The sequence below is a fragment of the Leptodactylus fuscus genome, chromosome 1, assembly GCF_031893055.1.
Source record: "Leptodactylus fuscus isolate aLepFus1 chromosome 1, aLepFus1.hap2, whole genome shotgun sequence".
NCBI classification, from domain to species: domain Eukaryota; kingdom Metazoa; phylum Chordata; class Amphibia; order Anura; family Leptodactylidae; genus Leptodactylus; species Leptodactylus fuscus.
This window is the reverse complement of record NC_134265.1, coordinates 314405866-314418225: the sequence shown is the minus strand read 5'-3', so window position 1 is coordinate 314418225 and position 12360 is coordinate 314405866. Positions and strand designations below refer to the sequence as shown.

General features: G+C 49.3%; 39 non-coding genes across 39 annotated transcripts; all 39 read left to right on the top strand.

Annotated features, from left to right (window-relative positions):
- The first annotated feature begins 649 nt into the window (after window positions 1-649).
- TRNAV-UAC (transfer RNA valine (anticodon UAC)) lies at window positions 650-722 on the top strand. Its single transcript has one exon. It is a non-coding gene; the product is annotated as a tRNA-Val (tRNA).
- Window positions 723-847: 125 nt separating this feature from the next.
- Window positions 848-920, top strand: TRNAV-CAC (transfer RNA valine (anticodon CAC)). Its single transcript has one exon. It is a non-coding gene; the product is annotated as a tRNA-Val (tRNA).
- A 494-nt stretch (window positions 921-1414) lies between these two features.
- Window positions 1415-1487, top strand: TRNAV-CAC (transfer RNA valine (anticodon CAC)). Its single transcript has one exon. It is a non-coding gene; the product is annotated as a tRNA-Val (tRNA).
- A 111-nt stretch (window positions 1488-1598) lies between these two features.
- Window positions 1599-1671, top strand: TRNAV-UAC (transfer RNA valine (anticodon UAC)). Its single transcript has one exon. It is a non-coding gene; the product is annotated as a tRNA-Val (tRNA).
- A 112-nt stretch (window positions 1672-1783) lies between these two features.
- Window positions 1784-1856, top strand: TRNAV-AAC (transfer RNA valine (anticodon AAC)). The gene has a single exon. It is a non-coding gene; the product is annotated as a tRNA-Val (tRNA).
- A 494-nt stretch (window positions 1857-2350) lies between these two features.
- On the top strand, window positions 2351-2423 carry TRNAV-CAC (transfer RNA valine (anticodon CAC)). Its single transcript has one exon. It is a non-coding gene; the product is annotated as a tRNA-Val (tRNA).
- A 111-nt stretch (window positions 2424-2534) lies between these two features.
- On the top strand, window positions 2535-2607 carry TRNAV-UAC (transfer RNA valine (anticodon UAC)). Its single transcript has one exon. It is a non-coding gene; the product is annotated as a tRNA-Val (tRNA).
- Window positions 2608-2719: 112 nt separating this feature from the next.
- Window positions 2720-2792, top strand: TRNAV-AAC (transfer RNA valine (anticodon AAC)). The gene has a single exon. It is a non-coding gene; the product is annotated as a tRNA-Val (tRNA).
- Window positions 2793-3101: 309 nt separating this feature from the next.
- On the top strand, window positions 3102-3174 carry TRNAV-UAC (transfer RNA valine (anticodon UAC)). Its single transcript has one exon. It is a non-coding gene; the product is annotated as a tRNA-Val (tRNA).
- Window positions 3175-4039: 865 nt separating this feature from the next.
- Window positions 4040-4112, top strand: TRNAV-AAC (transfer RNA valine (anticodon AAC)). Its single transcript has one exon. It is a non-coding gene; the product is annotated as a tRNA-Val (tRNA).
- A 125-nt stretch (window positions 4113-4237) lies between these two features.
- On the top strand, window positions 4238-4310 carry TRNAV-CAC (transfer RNA valine (anticodon CAC)). Its single transcript has one exon. It is a non-coding gene; the product is annotated as a tRNA-Val (tRNA).
- Window positions 4311-4421: 111 nt separating this feature from the next.
- Window positions 4422-4494, top strand: TRNAV-UAC (transfer RNA valine (anticodon UAC)). The gene has a single exon. It is a non-coding gene; the product is annotated as a tRNA-Val (tRNA).
- A 112-nt stretch (window positions 4495-4606) lies between these two features.
- Window positions 4607-4679, top strand: TRNAV-AAC (transfer RNA valine (anticodon AAC)). Its single transcript has one exon. It is a non-coding gene; the product is annotated as a tRNA-Val (tRNA).
- Window positions 4680-4989: 310 nt separating this feature from the next.
- Window positions 4990-5062, top strand: TRNAV-AAC (transfer RNA valine (anticodon AAC)). The gene has a single exon. It is a non-coding gene; the product is annotated as a tRNA-Val (tRNA).
- A 297-nt stretch (window positions 5063-5359) lies between these two features.
- On the top strand, window positions 5360-5432 carry TRNAV-AAC (transfer RNA valine (anticodon AAC)). Its single transcript has one exon. It is a non-coding gene; the product is annotated as a tRNA-Val (tRNA).
- A 125-nt stretch (window positions 5433-5557) lies between these two features.
- Window positions 5558-5630, top strand: TRNAV-CAC (transfer RNA valine (anticodon CAC)). The gene has a single exon. It is a non-coding gene; the product is annotated as a tRNA-Val (tRNA).
- A 296-nt stretch (window positions 5631-5926) lies between these two features.
- TRNAV-UAC (transfer RNA valine (anticodon UAC)) lies at window positions 5927-5999 on the top strand. The gene has a single exon. It is a non-coding gene; the product is annotated as a tRNA-Val (tRNA).
- Window positions 6000-6111: 112 nt separating this feature from the next.
- On the top strand, window positions 6112-6184 carry TRNAV-AAC (transfer RNA valine (anticodon AAC)). The gene has a single exon. It is a non-coding gene; the product is annotated as a tRNA-Val (tRNA).
- A 309-nt stretch (window positions 6185-6493) lies between these two features.
- TRNAV-UAC (transfer RNA valine (anticodon UAC)) lies at window positions 6494-6566 on the top strand. The gene has a single exon. It is a non-coding gene; the product is annotated as a tRNA-Val (tRNA).
- A 112-nt stretch (window positions 6567-6678) lies between these two features.
- TRNAV-AAC (transfer RNA valine (anticodon AAC)) lies at window positions 6679-6751 on the top strand. Its single transcript has one exon. It is a non-coding gene; the product is annotated as a tRNA-Val (tRNA).
- Window positions 6752-7245: 494 nt separating this feature from the next.
- TRNAV-AAC (transfer RNA valine (anticodon AAC)) lies at window positions 7246-7318 on the top strand. The gene has a single exon. It is a non-coding gene; the product is annotated as a tRNA-Val (tRNA).
- A 494-nt stretch (window positions 7319-7812) lies between these two features.
- On the top strand, window positions 7813-7885 carry TRNAV-AAC (transfer RNA valine (anticodon AAC)). The gene has a single exon. It is a non-coding gene; the product is annotated as a tRNA-Val (tRNA).
- Window positions 7886-8010: 125 nt separating this feature from the next.
- TRNAV-CAC (transfer RNA valine (anticodon CAC)) lies at window positions 8011-8083 on the top strand. Its single transcript has one exon. It is a non-coding gene; the product is annotated as a tRNA-Val (tRNA).
- Window positions 8084-8576: 493 nt separating this feature from the next.
- On the top strand, window positions 8577-8649 carry TRNAV-CAC (transfer RNA valine (anticodon CAC)). The gene has a single exon. It is a non-coding gene; the product is annotated as a tRNA-Val (tRNA).
- Window positions 8650-8760: 111 nt separating this feature from the next.
- On the top strand, window positions 8761-8833 carry TRNAV-UAC (transfer RNA valine (anticodon UAC)). Its single transcript has one exon. It is a non-coding gene; the product is annotated as a tRNA-Val (tRNA).
- A 112-nt stretch (window positions 8834-8945) lies between these two features.
- On the top strand, window positions 8946-9018 carry TRNAV-UAC (transfer RNA valine (anticodon UAC)). The gene has a single exon. It is a non-coding gene; the product is annotated as a tRNA-Val (tRNA).
- A 112-nt stretch (window positions 9019-9130) lies between these two features.
- TRNAV-AAC (transfer RNA valine (anticodon AAC)) lies at window positions 9131-9203 on the top strand. The gene has a single exon. It is a non-coding gene; the product is annotated as a tRNA-Val (tRNA).
- Window positions 9204-9328: 125 nt separating this feature from the next.
- TRNAV-CAC (transfer RNA valine (anticodon CAC)) lies at window positions 9329-9401 on the top strand. The gene has a single exon. It is a non-coding gene; the product is annotated as a tRNA-Val (tRNA).
- A 111-nt stretch (window positions 9402-9512) lies between these two features.
- On the top strand, window positions 9513-9585 carry TRNAV-UAC (transfer RNA valine (anticodon UAC)). Its single transcript has one exon. It is a non-coding gene; the product is annotated as a tRNA-Val (tRNA).
- A 310-nt stretch (window positions 9586-9895) lies between these two features.
- On the top strand, window positions 9896-9968 carry TRNAV-CAC (transfer RNA valine (anticodon CAC)). Its single transcript has one exon. It is a non-coding gene; the product is annotated as a tRNA-Val (tRNA).
- Window positions 9969-10264: 296 nt separating this feature from the next.
- On the top strand, window positions 10265-10337 carry TRNAV-CAC (transfer RNA valine (anticodon CAC)). The gene has a single exon. It is a non-coding gene; the product is annotated as a tRNA-Val (tRNA).
- Window positions 10338-10633: 296 nt separating this feature from the next.
- On the top strand, window positions 10634-10706 carry TRNAV-AAC (transfer RNA valine (anticodon AAC)). Its single transcript has one exon. It is a non-coding gene; the product is annotated as a tRNA-Val (tRNA).
- A 125-nt stretch (window positions 10707-10831) lies between these two features.
- TRNAV-CAC (transfer RNA valine (anticodon CAC)) lies at window positions 10832-10904 on the top strand. Its single transcript has one exon. It is a non-coding gene; the product is annotated as a tRNA-Val (tRNA).
- A 111-nt stretch (window positions 10905-11015) lies between these two features.
- On the top strand, window positions 11016-11088 carry TRNAV-UAC (transfer RNA valine (anticodon UAC)). The gene has a single exon. It is a non-coding gene; the product is annotated as a tRNA-Val (tRNA).
- A 112-nt stretch (window positions 11089-11200) lies between these two features.
- On the top strand, window positions 11201-11273 carry TRNAV-AAC (transfer RNA valine (anticodon AAC)). Its single transcript has one exon. It is a non-coding gene; the product is annotated as a tRNA-Val (tRNA).
- A 309-nt stretch (window positions 11274-11582) lies between these two features.
- On the top strand, window positions 11583-11655 carry TRNAV-UAC (transfer RNA valine (anticodon UAC)). The gene has a single exon. It is a non-coding gene; the product is annotated as a tRNA-Val (tRNA).
- Window positions 11656-11767: 112 nt separating this feature from the next.
- TRNAV-UAC (transfer RNA valine (anticodon UAC)) lies at window positions 11768-11840 on the top strand. The gene has a single exon. It is a non-coding gene; the product is annotated as a tRNA-Val (tRNA).
- A 112-nt stretch (window positions 11841-11952) lies between these two features.
- TRNAV-AAC (transfer RNA valine (anticodon AAC)) lies at window positions 11953-12025 on the top strand. The gene has a single exon. It is a non-coding gene; the product is annotated as a tRNA-Val (tRNA).
- A 125-nt stretch (window positions 12026-12150) lies between these two features.
- On the top strand, window positions 12151-12223 carry TRNAV-CAC (transfer RNA valine (anticodon CAC)). Its single transcript has one exon. It is a non-coding gene; the product is annotated as a tRNA-Val (tRNA).
- Window positions 12224-12360: the final 137 nt, after the last annotated feature.

Genomic DNA, 12360 nt, shown 5'->3' with positions numbered 1-12360 from the left:
GCCATACGTGCTCTTCAGACTTTTGTGCTAGACCCCAGTCCTTTCGCTTGCTTGCAAAAGCAGCAGTGTGTATCTCGTGCCAGTTTCTGTAGTGTAGTGGTTATCACGTTCGCCTTACACGCGTAAGGTCCCTGGTTCGAAACCGGGCAGAAGCAAAGCGTAGCAGCTTTTTTTTCGGAAATCGGGCCATACGTGCTCTTCAGAATCTTGTGCTAGACCCCAGTCCTTTCGCTTGCTTGCAAATGCAGCAGTGTGTTTCTCGTGCTAGTTTCTGTAGTGTAGTGGTTATCACGTTCGCCTAACACGCGAAAGGTCCCCGGTTCGAAACCGAGCAGAAACATGTACTTGCGGTTTCTTTTCTTGAAATTGGTCCATACTCGGTCTTCAGACCCTGCTGGCATACTACAGTCTTTTCTTCAAGTCCTTTCGCTTGCTTGCAAAAGCAGTAGTGTGCATCTCGTGCCAGTCTCTGTATTGTAGTGGTTATCACGTTCGCCTCACACGCGAAAGGTCCCCGGTTCGAAACCGGGCAGAAACAAAGCATTGCAGCTTTTGTTTCTGAAATCGGCCATACGTGCTCTTCAAATCATCGTTCTAGACCCCAGTCCTTTCACTTGCTTGCAAAAGCAGTAGTGTGCATGTCGTGCCAGTTTCTGTAGTGTAGTGGTTATCACGTTCGCCTTACACGCGAAAGGTCCCTGGTTCGAAACCGGGCAGAAACATGTACTTGCGGTTTCTTTTCTTGAAATCGGTCCATACCCGGTCTTCAGACCCTGCTGGCAGACCACAGTCTTTTCTTCAAGTCCTTTCGCTTGCTTGCAAAAGCAGTAGTGTGCATTTCGTGCCAGTTTCTGTAGTGTAGTGGTTATCACGTTCGCCTCACACGCGAAAGGTCCCCGGTTCGAAACCGGACAGAAACAAAGCATTGCAGCTTTTGTTTCTGAAATCGGCCATACGTGCTCTTCAAATCATCGTTCTAGACCCCAGTCCTTTCACTTGCTTGCAAAAGCAGTAGTGTGCATGTCGTGCCAGTTTCTGTAGTGTAGTGGTTATCACGTTCGCCTTACATGCGAAAGTTCTCTGGTTCGAAACCGGGTAGAAGCAAAGCGTAGCAGTTTTGTTTTCGGAAATCGGGCCATACGTGCTCTTCAGACTCTTGTGCTAGACCCCAGTCCTTTCGCTTGCTTGCAAAATCAGCAGTGTGTATCTAGTGCCAGTTTCTGTAGAGTAGTGTTTATCACGTTCGCCTAACACGCGAAAGGTCCCCGGTTCGAAACCGGGCAGAAACATGTACTTGCGGTTTCTTTTCTTGAAATTGGTCCATACCCGGTCTTCAGACCCTGCTGGCAGACCACAGTCTTTTCTTCAAGTCCTTTCGCTTGCTTGCAAAAGCAGTAGTGTGCATCTCGTGCCAGTTTCTGTAGTGTAGTGGTTATCACGTTCGCCTCACACGCGAAAGGTCCCCGGTTCGAAACCGGGCAGAAACAAAGCATTGCAGCTTTTGTTTCTGAAATCGGCCATACGTGCTCTTCAAATCATCGTTCTAGACCCCAGTCCTTTCACTTGCTTGCAAAAGCAGTAGTGTGCATGTTGTGCCAGTTTCTGTAGTGTAGTGGTTATCACGTTTGCCTTACACGCGAAAGGTCCCTGGTTCGAAACCGGGCAGAAGCAAAGCGTAGCAGCTTTTTTTTCGGAAATCGGGCCATACGTGCTCTTCAGACTCTTGTGCTAGACCCCAGTCCTTTCGCTTGCTTGCAAAAGCAGCAGTGTGTGTCTCGTGCCAGTTTCTGTAGTGTAGTGGTTATCACGTTCGCCTAACACGCGAAAGGTCCCAGGTTCGAAACCGGGCAGAAACAAAGCATTGCAGCTTTTGTTTCTGAAATCGGCCATACGTGCTCTTCAAATCATCGTTCTAGACCCCAGTCCTTTCACTTGCTTGCAAAAGCAGTAGTGTGCATGTCGTGCCAGTTTCTGTAGTGTAGTGGTTATCACGTTCGCCTTACATGCGAAAGTTCCCTGGTTCGAAACCGGGTAGAAGCAAAGCGTAGCAGTTTTGTTTTCGGAAATCGGGCCATACGTGCTCTTCAGACTCTTGTGCTAGACCCCAGTCCTTTCGCTTGCTTGCAAAAGCAGCAGTGTGTATCTAGTGCCAGTTTCTGTAGTGTAGTGGTTATCACGTTCGCCTAACACGCGAAAGGTCCCCAGTTCGAAACCGGGCAGAAACATGTACTTGCGGTTTCTTTTCTTGAAATTGGTCCATACCCGGTCTTCAGACCCTGCTGGCAGACCACAGTCTTTTCTTCAAGTCCTTTCGCTTGCTTGCAAAAGCAGTAGTGTGCATCTCGTGCCAGTTTCTGTAGTGTAGTGGTTATCACGTTCGCCTCACACGCGAAAGGTCCCCGGTTCGAAACAGGGCAGAAACAAAGCATTGCAGCTTTTGTTTCTGAAATCAGCCATACGTGCTCTTCAAATCATCGTTCTAGACCCCAGTCCTTTCACTTGCTTGCAAAAGCAGTAGCGTGCATGTCGTGCCAGTTTCTGTAGTGTAGTGGTTATCACGTTCGCCTTACACGCGAAAGGTCCCTGGTTCGAAACCGGGCAGAAGCAAAGCGTTGCAGCTTTTTTTTCGGAAATCGGGCCATACGTGCTCTTCAGACTTTTGTGCTAGACCCCAGTCCTTTCGCTTGCTTGCAAAAGCAGCAGTGTGTGTCTCGTGCCAGTTTCTGTAGTGTAGTGGTTATCACGTTCGCCTAACACGCGAAAGGTCCCCGGTTCGAAACCGGGCAGAAACATGTACTTGCGGTTTCTTTTCTTGAAATCGGTCCATACCCGGTCTTCAGACCCTGCTTGCAGACAACAGTCTTTTCTTCAAGTCCTTTCGCTTGCTTGCAAAAGCAGTAGTGTGCATCTCGTGCCAGTTTCTGTAGTGTAGTGGTTATCAAGTTCGCCTCACACGCGAAAGGTCCCCGGTTCGAAACCGGGCAGAAACAAAGCATTGCAGCTTTTGTTTCTGAAATCGGCCATACGTGCTCTTCAAATCATCGTTCTAGACCCCAGTCCTTTCACTTGCTTGCAAGAGCAGTAGTGTACATGTCGTGCCAGTTTCTGTAGTGTAGTGGTTATCACGTTCGCCTTACACGCGAAAGGTCCCTGGTTCGAAACCGGGCAGAAGCAAAACGTAGCAGCTTTTTTTTTCGGAAATCGGGCCATACGTGCTCTTCAGACTCGTGTGCTAGACCCCAGTCCTTTCGCTTGCTTGCAAAAGCAGCAGTGTGTATCTCGTGCCAGTTTCTGTAGTTTAGTGGTTATCACGTTCGCCTAACACGCGGAAGGTCCCCGGTTCGAAACCGGGCAGAAACATGTACTTGCGGTTTCTTTTCTTGAAATCGGTCCATACCCGGTCTTCAGCCCCTGCTTGCAGACAACAGTCTTTTCTTCAAGTCCTTTCGCTTGCTTGCAAAAGCAGTAGTGTTCATCTCGTGTCAGTTTCTGTAGTGTAGTGGTTATCACGTTCGCCTCACACGCGAAAAGTCCCCGGTTCGAAACCGTGCAGAAACAAAGCATTGCAGCTTTTGTTTCTGAAATCGGCCATACGTGCTCTTCAAATCATCGTTCTAGACCCCAGTCCTTTCACTTGCTTGCAAAAGCAGTAGTGTGCATGTCGTGCAAGTTTCTGTAGTGTAGTGGTTATCACGTTTGCCATACACGCGAAAGGTCCCTGGTTCGAAACCGGGCAGAAGCAAAGCGTAGCAGCTTTTTTTTCGGAAATCGGGCCATACGTGCTCTTCAGACTCTTGTGCTAGACCCCAGTCCTTTCGCTTGCTTGCAAAAGCAGCAGTGTGTATCTCGTGCCAGTTTCTGTAGTGTAGAGGTTATCACGTTCGCCTTACACGCGAAAGGTCCCTGCTTCGAAACCGGGCAGAAGCAAAGCGTAGCAGCTTTTTTTTCGGAAATCGGGCCATACGTGCTCTTCAGACCCTTGTGCTAGACCCCAGTCCTTTCGCTTGCTTGCAAAAGCAGCAGTGTGTATCTCGTGCCAGTTTCTGTAGTGTAGTGGTTATCACGTTCGCCTAACACGCGAAAGGTCCCCGGTTCGAAACCGGGCAGAAACATGTACTTGCGGTTTCTTTTCTTGAAATTGGTCCATACCCGGTCTTCAGACCCTGCTGGCAGACCACAGTCTTTTCTTCAAGTCCTTTCGCTTGCTTGCAAAAGCAGTAGTGTGCATCTCGTGCCAGTTTCTATAGTGTAGTGGTTATCACGTTCGCCTCACACGCGAAAGGTCCCTGGTTCGAAACCGGGCAGAAACAAAGCATTGCAGCTTTTGTTTCTGAAATCGGCCATACGTGCTCTTCAACTCATCGTTCTAGACCCCAGTCCTTTCACTTGCTTGCAAAAGCAGTAGTGTGCATGTCGTGCCAGTTTCTGTAGTGTAGTGGTTATCATGTTCGCCTTACACGTGAAAGGTCCCTGGTTCGAAACCGGGCAGAAGCAAAGCGTAGCAGCTTTTTATTCGGAAATCGGGCCATACGTGCTCTTCAGACTGTTGTGCTAGACCCCAGTCCTTTCGCTTGCTTGCAAAAGCAGCAGTGTGTATCTCGTGCCAGTTTCTGTAGTGTAGTGGTTATCACGTTCGCCTAACACGCGAAAGGTCCCCGGTTCGAAACCGGGCAGAAACATGTACTTGCGGTTTCTTTTCTTGAAATCGGTCCATACCCGGTCTTCAGACCCTGCTGGCAGACCACAGTCTTTTCTTCAAGTCCTTTCGCTTGCTTGCAAAAGCAGTAGTGTGCATGTCGTGCCAGTTTCTGTAGTGTAGTGGTTATCACGTTCGCCTTACATGCGAAAGTTCTCTGGTTCGAAACCGGGTAGAAGCAAAGCGTAGCAGTTTTGTTTTCGGAAATCGGGCCATATGTGCTCTTCAGACTCTTGTGCTAGACCCCAGTCCTTTCGCTTGCTTGCAAAAGCAGCAGTGTGTATCTAGCGCCAGTTTCTGTAGTGTAGTGGTTATCACGTTCGCCTAACACGCGAAAGGTCCCCGGTTCGAAACCGGGCAGAAACAAAGCATTGCAGCTTTTGTTTCTGAAATCGGCCATACGTGCTCTTCAAATCATCGTTCTAGACCCCAGTCCTTTCACTTGCTTGCAAAAGCAGTAGTGTACATGTCGTGCCAGTTTCTGTAGTGTAGTGGTTATCACGGTCGCCTTACACGCGAAAGGTCCCTGGTTCGAAACCGGGCAGAAGCAAAGCGTAGCAGCTTTTTCTTTCGGAAATCGGGCCATACGTGCTCTTCAGATTCATGTGCTAGACCCCAGTCCTTTCGCTTGCTTGCAAAAGCAGCAGTGTGTATCTCGTGCCAGTTTCTGTAGTGTAGTGGTTATCACGTTCGCCTAACACGCGAAAGGTCCCCGGTTCGAAACCGGGCAGAAACATGTACTTGCGGTTTCTTTTCTTGAAATCGGTCCATACCCGGTCTTCAGACCCTGCTGGCAGACCACAGTCTTTTCTTCAAGTCCTTTCGCTTGCTTGCAAAAGCAGTAGTGTGCATCTCGTGCCAGTTTCTGTAGTGTAGTGGTTATCACGTTCGCCTCACACGCGAAAGGTCCCCGGTTCGAAATCGGGCAGAAACAAAGCATTGCAGCTTTTGTTTCTGAAATCGGCCATACGTGCTCTTCAAATCATCGTTCTAGACCTCAGTCCTTTCACTTGCTTGCAAAAGCAGTAGTGTGCATGTCGTGCCAGTTTCTGTAGTGCAGTGGTTATCACGGTCGCCTTACACGCGAAAGGTCCCTGGTTCGAAACCGGGCAGAAGCAAAGAGTAGCAGATTGTTTTTCGGAAATCGGGCCATACGTGCTCTTCAGACTTTTGTGCTAGACCCCAGTCCTTTCGCTTGCTTGCAAAAGCAGCAGGGTGTATCTCGTGGCAGTTTCTGTAGTGTAGCGGTTATCACGTTCGCCTTACACGCGAAAGGTCCCTGGTTCGAAACCGGGCAGAAGCAAAGCGTAGCAGCTTTTTTTTCGGAAATCGGGCCATACGTGCTCTTCAGACTCCTGTGCTAGACCCCAGTCTTTTCGCTTGCTTGCAAAAGCAGCAGTGTGTATCTAGTGCCAGTTTCTGTAGTGTAGTGGCTATCACGTTCGCCTAACACGCGAAAGGTCCCCGGTTCGAAACCGGGCAGAAACATGTACTTGCGGTTTCTTTTCTTGAAATTGGTCCATACCCGGTCTTCAGACCCTGCTGGCAGACCACAGTCTTTTCTTCAAGTCCTTTCGCTTGCTTGCAAAAGCAGTAGTGTGCATCTCGTGCCGGTTTCTGTAGTGTAGTGGTTATCACGTTCGCCTCACACGCGAAAAGTCCCCTGTTCGAAACCGGGCAGAAACAAAGCATTGCAGCTTTTGTTTCTGAAATCGGCCATACGTGCTCTTCAAATCATCGTTCGAGACCCCAGTCCTTTCCCTTGCTTGCAAAAGCAGTAGTGTGCATGTCGTGCCAGTTTCTGTAGTGTAGTGGTTATCACGTTCGCCTTACACGCGAAAGGTCCCTGGTTCGAAACCGGGCAGAAGCAAAGCGTAGCAGCTTTTTTTTCGGAAATCGGGCCATACGTGCTCTTCAGATTCTTGTGCTAGACCCCAGTCCTTTCGCTTGCTTGCAAAAGCAGCAGTGTGTATCTCGTGCCAGTTTCTGTAGTGTAGTGGTTATCACGTTCGCCTAACACGCGAAAGGTCCCCGGTTCGAAACCGGGCAGAAACATGTACTTGCGGTTTCTTTTCTTGAAATTGGTCCATACCCGGTCTTCAGACCCTGCTGGCAGACCACAGTCTTTTCTTCAAGTCCTTTCGCTTGCTTGCAAAAGCAGTAGTGTGCATCTCGTGCCGGTTTCTGTAGTGTAGTGGTTATCACGTTCGCCTCACACGCGAAAAGTCCGCTGTTCGAAACCGGGCAGAAACAAAGCATTGCAGCTTTTGTTTCTGAAATCGGCCATACGTGCTCTTCAAATCATCGTTCGAGACCCCAGTCCTTTCCCTTGCTTGCAAAAGCAGTAGTGTGTATGTCGTGCCAGTTTCTGTAGTGTAGTGGTTATGACGTTCGCCTTACACGCGAAAGGTCCCTGGTTCGAAACCGGGCAGAAGCAAAGCGTAGCAGGTTTTTTTTCGGAAATCGGGCCATACGTGCTCTTCAGATTCTTGTGCTAGACCCCAGTCCTTTCGCTTGCTTGCAAAAGCAGCAGTGTGTATCTCGTGCCAGTTTCTGTAGTGTAGTGGTTATCACGTTCGCCTAACACGCGAAAGGTCCCCGGTTCGAAACCGGGCAGAAACATGTACTTGCGGTTTCTTTTCTTGAAATCGGTCCATACCCGGTCTTCAGACCCTGCTGGCAGACCACAGTCTTTTCTTCAAGTCCTTTCGCTTGCTTGCAAAAGCAGTAGTGTGCATCTCGTGCCAGTTTCTGTAGTGTAGTGGTTATCACGTTCGCCACACACGCGAAAGGTCCCCGGTTCGAAACCGGGCAGAAACAAAGCATTGCAGCTTTTGTTTCTGAAATCGGCCATACGTGCTCTTCAAATCATCGTTCTAGACCCCAGTCCTTTCACTTGCTTGCAAAAGCAGTAGTGTGCATGTCGTGCCAGTTTCTGTAGTGTAGTGGTTATCACGTTCGCCTTACATGCGAAAGTTCTCTGGTTCGAAACCGGGTAGAAGCAAAGCGTAGCAGTTTTGTTTTCGGAAATCGGGCCATACGTGCTCTTCAGACTCTTGTGCTAGACCCCAGTCCTTTCGCTTGCTTGCAAAAGCAGCAGTGTGTATCTAGTGCCAGTTTCTGTAGTGTAGTGGTTATTACGTTCGCCTAACACGCGAAAGGTCCCCGGTTCGAAACCGGGCAGAAACATGTACTTGCGGTTTCTTTTCTTGAAATTGGTCCATACCCGGTCTTCAGACCCTGCTGGCAGACCACAGTCTTTTCTTCAAGTCCTTTCGCTTGCTTGCAAAAGCAGTAGTGTGCATCTCGTGCCAGTTTCTGTAGTGTAGTGGTTATCACGTTCGCCTCACACGCGAAAGGTCCCCGGTTCGAAACCGGGCAGAAACAAAGCATTGCAGCTTTTGTTTCTGAAATCGGCCATACGTGCTCTTCAAATCATCGTTCTAGACCCCAGTCCTTTCACTTGCTTGCAAAAGCAGTAGTGTGCATGTCGTGCCAGTTTCTGTAGTGTAGTGGTTATCACATTCGCCTTACACGCGAAAGGTCCCTGGTTCGAAATCGGGCAGAAGCAAAGCGTAGCAGCTTTTTTTCGGAAATCGGGCCATACGTGCTCTTCAGACTCTTGTGCTAGACCCCAGTCCTTTCGCTTGCTTGCAAAAGCAGCAATGTGTGTATCGTGCCAGTTTCTGTAGTGTAGTGGTTATCTCGTTCGCCTAACACGCGAAAGGTCCCCGGTTCGAAACCGGGCAGAAACATGTACTTGCGGTTTCTTTTCTTGAAATCGGTCCATACCCGGTCTTCAGACCCTGCTTGCAGACCACAGTCTTTTCTTCAAGTCCTTTCGCTTGCTTGCAAAAGCAGTAGTGTGCATCTCGTGCCGGTTTCTGTAGTGTAGTGGTTATCACGTTCGCCTCACACGCGAAAGGTCCCCGGTTCGAAACCGGGCAGAAACAAAGCATTGCAGCTTTTGTTTCTGAAATCGGCCATACGTGCTCTTCAAATCATTGTTCTAGACCCCAGACCTTTCACTTGCTTGCAAAAGCAGTAGTGTACATGTCGTGCCAGTTTCTGTAGTGTAGTGGTTATCACGTTCGCCTTACACGCGAAAGGTTCCTGGTTCGAAACCGGGCAGAAGCAAGGCGTAGCAGCTTTTTTTTCGGAAATCGGGCCATACGTGCTCTTCAAATCATCGTTCTAGACCCTAGTCCTTTCACTTGCTTGCAAAAGCAGTAGTGTGCAAGTCGTGCCAGTTTCTGTAGTGTAGTGGTTATCACGTTCGCCTTACACGCGAAAGGTCCCTGGTTCGAAACCGGGCAGAAGCAAAGCGTAGCAGCTTTTTTTTCGGAAATCGGGCCATACGTGCTCTTCAGACTCGTGTGCTAGACCCCAGTCCTTTCGCTTGCTTGCAAAAGCAGCAGTGTGTATCTCGTGCCAGTTTCTGTAGTGTAGTGGTTATCACGTTCGCCTAACACGCGAAAGGTCCCCGGTTCGAAACCGGGCAGAAACATGTACTTGCGGTTTCTTTTCTTGAAATCGGTCCATACCCGGTCTTCAGACCCTGCTGGCAGACCACAGTCTTTTCTTCAAGTCCTTTCGCTTGCTTGCAAAAGCAGTAGTGTGCATCTCGTGCCAGTTTCTGTAGTGTAGTGGTTATTACGTTCGCCTCACACGCGAAAGGTCCCCGGTTCGAAACCGGGCAGAAACAAAGCATTGCAGCTTTTGTTTCTGAAATCGGCCATACGTGCTCTTCAAATCATCGTTCTAGACCCCAGTCCTTTCACTTGCTTGCAAAGGCAGTAGTGTGCATGTCGTGCCAGTTTCTGTAGTGTAGTGGTTATCACGTTCGCCTTACACGCGAAAGGTCCCTGGTTCGAAACCGGGCAGAAGCAAAGCGTAGCAGCTTTTTTTTCGGAAATCGGGCCATACGTGCTCTTCAGACTCTTGTGCTAGACCCCAGTCCTTTCGCTTGCTTGCAAAAGCAGCAGTGTGTATCTCGTGCCAGTTTGTGTAGTGTAGTGGTTATCACGTTCGCCTAACACGCGAAAGGTCCCTGGTTCGAAATCGGGCAGAAACATGTACTTGCGGTTTCTTTTCTTGAAATCGGTCCATACCCGGTCTTCAGACCCTGCTGGCAGACCACAGTCCTTTCTTCAAGTCCTTTCGCTTGCTTGCAAAAGCAGTAGTGTGCATCTCGTGCCAGTTTCTGTAGTGTAGTGGTTATCATGTTCGCCTCACACGCGAAAGGTCCCCGGTTCGAAACCGGGCAGAAACAAAGCATTGCCGCTTTTGTTTCTGAAATCGGCCATACGTGCTCTTCAAATCATCGTTCTAGACCCCAGTCCTTTCACTTGCTTGCAAAAGCAGTAGTGTGCATGTCGTGCCAGTTTCTGTAGTGTAGTGGTTATCACGGTCGCCTTACACGCGAAAGGTTCCTGGTTCGAAACCGGGCAGAAGCAAAGCGTAGCAGCTTTTTTTTCGGAAATCGGGCCATACGTGCTCTTCAGACTCTTGTGCTAGACCCCAGTCCTTTCGCTTGCTTGCAAAAGCAGCAGTGTGTTTCTCGTGCTAGTTTCTGTAGTGTAGTGGTTATCACGTTCGCCTCACACGCGAAAGGTCCCCGGTTCGAAACCGGGCAGAAACAAAGCATTGCAGCTTTTGTTTCTGAAATCGGCCATACGTGCTCTTCAAATCATCGTTCTAGACCCCAGTCCTTTCACTTGCTTGCAAAAGCAGTAGTGTGCATGTCGTGCCAGTTTCTGTAGTGTAGTGGTTATCTCGTTCGCCTTACATGCGAAAGTTCCCTGGTTCGAAACCGGGTAGAAGCAAAGCGTAGCAGTTTTGTTTTCGGAAATCGGGCCATACGTGCTCTTCAGACTCTTGTGCTAGACCCCAGTCCTTTCGCTTGCTTGCAAAAGCAGCAGTGTGTATCTAGTGCCAGTTTCTGTAGTGTAGTGGTTATCACGTTCGCCTAACACGCGAAAGGTCCCCGGTTCGAAACCGGGCAGAAACATGTACTTGCGGTTTCTTTTCTTGAAATTGGTCCATACCCGGTCTTCAGACCCTGCTGGCAGACCACAGTCTTTTCTTCAAGTCCTTTCGCTTGCTTGCAAAAGCAGTAGTGTGCATCTCGTGCCAGTTTCTATAGTGTAGTGGTTATCACGTTCGCCTCACACGCGAAAGGTCCCCGGTTCGAAACCGGGCAGAAACAAAGCATTGCAGCTTTTGTTTCTGAAATCGGCCATACGTGCTCTTCAAATCATCGTTCTAGACCCCAGTCCTTTCACTTGCTTGCAAAAGCAGTAGCGTGAATGTCGTGCCAGTTTCTGTAGTGTAGTGGTTATCACGTTCGCCTTACACGCGAAAGGTCCCTGGTTCGAAACCGGGCAGAAGCAAAGCGTTGCAGCTTTTTTTTCGGAAATCGGGCCATACGTGCTCTTCAGACTCTTGTGCTAGACCCCAGTCCTTTCGCTTGCTTGCAAAAGCAGCAGTGTGTATCTCGTGCCAGTTTCTGTAGTGTAGTGGTTATCACGTTCGCCTAACACGCGAAAGGTCCCCGGTTCGAAACCGGGCAGAAACATGTACTTGCGGTTTCTTTTCTTGAAATCGGTCCATACCCGGTCTTCAGACCCTGCTTGTAGACCACAGTCTTTTCTTCAAGTCCTTTCGCTTGCTTGCAAAAGCAGTAGTGTGCATCTCGTGCCGATTTCTGTAGTGTAGTGGTTATCACGTTCGCCTCACACGCGAAAGGTCCCCGGTTTGAAACCGGGCAGAAACAAAGCATTGCAGCTTTTGTTTCTGAAATCGGCCATACGTGCTCTTCAAATCATCGTTCTAGACCCAAGTCCTTTCACTTGCTTGCAAAAGCAGTAGTTTACATGTCGTGCCAGTTTCTGTAGTGTAGTGGTTATCACGTTCGCCTTACACGCGAAAGGTCCCTGGTTCGAAACCGGGCAGAAGCAAAGCGTAGCAGCTTTTTTTTCGGAAATCGGGCCATACGTGCTCTTCAAATCATCGTTCTAGACCCCAGTCCTTTCACTTGCTTGCAAAAGCAGTAGTGTGCATGTCGTGCCAGTTTCTGTAGTGTAGTGGTTATCACGTTCGCCTTACACGCGAAAGGTCCCTGGTTCGAAACCGGGCAGAAGCAAAGCGTAGCAGCTTTTTTTTCGGAAATCGGGCCATACGTGCTCTTCAGATTCTTGTGCTAGACCCCAGTCCTTTCGCTTGCTTGCAAAAGCAGCAGTGTGTATCTCGTGCCAGTTTCTGTAGTGTAGTGGTTATCACGTTCGCCTAACACGCGAAAGGTCCCCGGTTCGAAACCGGGCAGAAACATGTACTTGCGGTTTCTTTTCTTGAAATCGGTCCATACCCGGTCTTCAGACCCTGCTGGCAGACCACAGTCTTTTCTTCAAGTCCTTTCGCTTGCTTGCAAAAGCAGTAGTGTGCATCTCGTGCCAGTTTCTGTAGTGTAGTGGTTATCACGTTCGCCTCACACGCGAAAGGTCCCCGGTTCGAAACCGGGCAGAAACAAAGCATTGCAGCTTTTGTTTATGAAATCGGCCATACGTGCTCTTCAAATCATCGTTCTAGACCCCAGTCCTTTCACTTGCTTGCAAAAGCAGTAGTGTGCATGTCGTGCCAGTTTCTGTAGTGTAGTGGTTATCACG